We start from the raw sequence: 3,254 nt of genomic DNA, 5'->3' as shown, positions 1-3,254 counted from the left end.
AAACCCCCTGGATGGATGCATTCCATTCAGAATTGACCCTCCCACAAGCAAGCTCTGAACTACCAGAGAGATCTGTCTCTCACTTACTTCAGCATCTGGAACAGGCTTTCAGAACTGCATGCTAAGTTTAAAGCTAGTCTGTGAAGAGTAAGAAATTGCATTGGTCTAAAAATTAGGGATTAAGTATATCTAATGCCGAAGTAGTCCAAACATAAATGGATGTAGCACTGGTATTTTAGAAGTTGATAACTCACGCATGTTCAAAGTCACAATCAAATACTTAATTCTGATGGAAAGCTGAAATACTTTGCTTTACACTGGTTTAATGTGTGAGTTTAATTTATTTTATCAACAGTCAGTAAACTCATACAATAAACCGAGCCTACATAATAAACCAAACCTTACAAACCAAAGCAAAGGACACAAGTACAAGGCGAAGCAAAATAGTAATGAGACTAAAGAGAGTTTTATGGCCTCATGCCACCGTAACCTGTCACTTTGATTAGTAAATTCAAATTCTTCTAGGACCAGTTAACATTTAGAAAACACCAATCCCAGACTTGCATCTGGAAAATAAATTAGTCTTGGTTTAGGAAACTCAGTACCTATCCTTATGAAATTAAGGCAGCAAGAAAGTAGAATTGGCAGCCTCACACACTAAAAAGAGCTAGAAACTAGCACTGCAAAACAGTACTGTTCAGGGGCTTTTTATGTATGTTGCACAACTACAAAATTGCTCACATGAAAACACTGTAAAATAACAATACAGCAACAGAATTCCTGCCTGCTTCCCTACTGCTTTTTTTTTCTTTTTGTAATCAATCAGAACGTCATCCTTAAGGATTCATTCGCTCCTCTTCAGATTTGATTCTGCTGCCACCACAAAGACTGACAAAATTCACTTTTCATTTGCCAAGCTCAGAATCAAAACACAAGCATGACCCAAACATTGAGCTTCTCTACAAATTCTTCTGCAACAGCATGTAACTTCTAAAGCCTTCCAGAATTAAATAAGGATTAAACGCCACTAACGTCAAATGCAGATGTAAGCGTAAGACTGAGTAAGTCTTTAGTGACACCAGGCTCTTTGTCCTAATGGTACAAAGGCATCTAAACTATTTTAAGGTATTATTTAAGGAAGACCCTAATTCTGATTTATTAGAAGAGGTGCTTACTGAAATACGTGATTTTGAGATTTACTTCCACAGAATAGTAAGTCGTATGTAGGTTTTAATACACTCATGTTTAAATACACATTAGAATCTCTCCACACAGGATCATACTTTGACACAGCTGGTGTCACCCTCAACTGTCCATTGCATCAGACACATGGACCCTTACCAGTTGGGAAGCAGAAAGGCAAAACTCCAAAGAATTTATTTCTTTGAGCCACAGAACCCTTTCCAGAGAGGGGAGCGGGTTCAATAGTTCACAGTCATCCGGGCTCTATAAGCAGTAAACACAAGATCAGGCAACTCCATGTGGAGCACTATTTGTCACAAAAGGAAAATGACAAGTGGGATTATTCATTCAGATGCATCTGCAGCACACTGGAAACAAATGTTTACTTTCATCCTACGTGTTCTCTTTAAAGCCCTTTGTGTTCTGTGTCTTGAAAAACAACATAAAAGTACAAGACTTAAGATATTTTAAGTTCCTTGTCCAGCAATCACAAAAAGCTAAGGAGAAGACAGGTTGAAGAAAACTATGAATCCAATTTCCATCGCTTCAGCAGGCTAAAGGAAGCACCAAGCCGCAGTGCAGCACCTGTAACGCTATGTGAAAAATGGGGGGGCTGAGATACCATTTTGCCACAAGCGTGAATGAACGTTAAAACACCATCCCAGAGAGACGCTACTGGCCCTGTGAAAGCAGGTCACCCATGGTGCTACCAGGCCTCCTCGTTAGCAATACTTAAATAATTCACTGCAGCACTCCTTCCCTCCCCGGGCAGCCCTGTGCTTGCTGAAGGATGCTCCCGGCTCTGGCCTAATCCTTTCCAGCCTCAAGTACCAACCAGGATGTAAAAATCGGCCGCTTTGGATACTGTAGACATTGTTGTTTAGTACGTGAAAGGTAACAAGTGTCAGTGATAAAAGCAAAACGGGAAGAAAATAAATCGGATAACATTGATAAAGTGAAGTTTTAAAAAAGGCAATTAAACTGGCAGTATCGAATGCCTTCATCCCTGATATTGAAGGGACTCAGCACTGTCAAGGCTGTGTCAACACTGACTCCTGTCAAGGCTTCCGAACAGAAAAATTTATATTCCTTTTCCCCCCCTAGTGACAGAAAGGGAAAAAATACAACCCGGGCCTGAGGAATAACTGACGCCGGGGCATTACCTGTGGCAGCACCGGCAGCAGAGCAGCCCGCCGGGCTCCGGGCCTGCCCCAGCACGGCCGGCCCCCGCCGGGGCAGAGCGGAGGCGGCCCACACCTCCCTCCCTCCCTCCCGCCCGCCGGGGGAGCTCCGTGTGTGGGGAGCGCCGCCCCCCGCCCCCCGGGCTCCCGCCCCTTCCCTCCGGGCGCTCTGAGGGGAGGCGGCGGAGGAAGCGGTAAATGGCTGGGAAAGTAAGAGCTGGCCCGAGGGGGCGGCGGGGGCCCCTTCTGTGAGGCACCACCGGGCAGGCGGCCCGGGCTGCCGGCTCCTGAGGCGAAGGAGGCGCAGAGCCCCGGCGGGAAGGGATTCCTCCCCCAGCGGCCACCGCCGCCTCACGCCCCTTCCACTCCGGGGCTCCCCTCACCTGGGCGGGCTCATGAGGAGAAGAGGCGCCTTCCGGAGGCGGCAGCTGCCCCCGGGCGGCCGCGGAGGCTCGGCCTCAGGCGGCGTGAGGGGCCCGCCAGCGCCGGGCCGGGCCCTGAGGGGAGGCGGCCCCTCAGGAACAGGCGATGGCGGGTCCGTTAGCCTGGCCCGGGTGTTGGGGCGGGAAGCGGAGGGGACAGCCCAGGGGAAGCAGGGCTAGTGGCTACTGCTCGCCCGCTCTCCCCTCAGAGCTGCCACGGGTGAACACGTCGAGACGGGCACCCCTTAATCCCAAATAAGCATTTTCCTCTGGGATCATGCACAAATTTCTCGGCTTCTCTGCATTTGCCCTTCTAACTAAGGTTTCCTCGCTTTTGAAACAGGGAATAGCATAAACATAACTTAAAAATTTTACAAACTTTAAAAAAAAGAACTTGTAAAGCTTTTAATTATGGACCATAAAGCATTTTATGGAATTATTTGTTGTAGATCGACATGAAATGACATTC

This window comes from Calidris pugnax, unplaced genomic scaffold (genome assembly GCF_001431845.1).
Source record: "Calidris pugnax isolate Ruff unplaced genomic scaffold, ASM143184v1 scaffold398, whole genome shotgun sequence".
In the NCBI taxonomy this organism is placed as follows: Eukaryota; Metazoa; Chordata; class Aves; order Charadriiformes; family Scolopacidae; genus Calidris; species Calidris pugnax.
The sequence above is the reverse complement of the archived record's forward strand: the minus strand, read 5'-3'. Positions refer to the sequence as shown.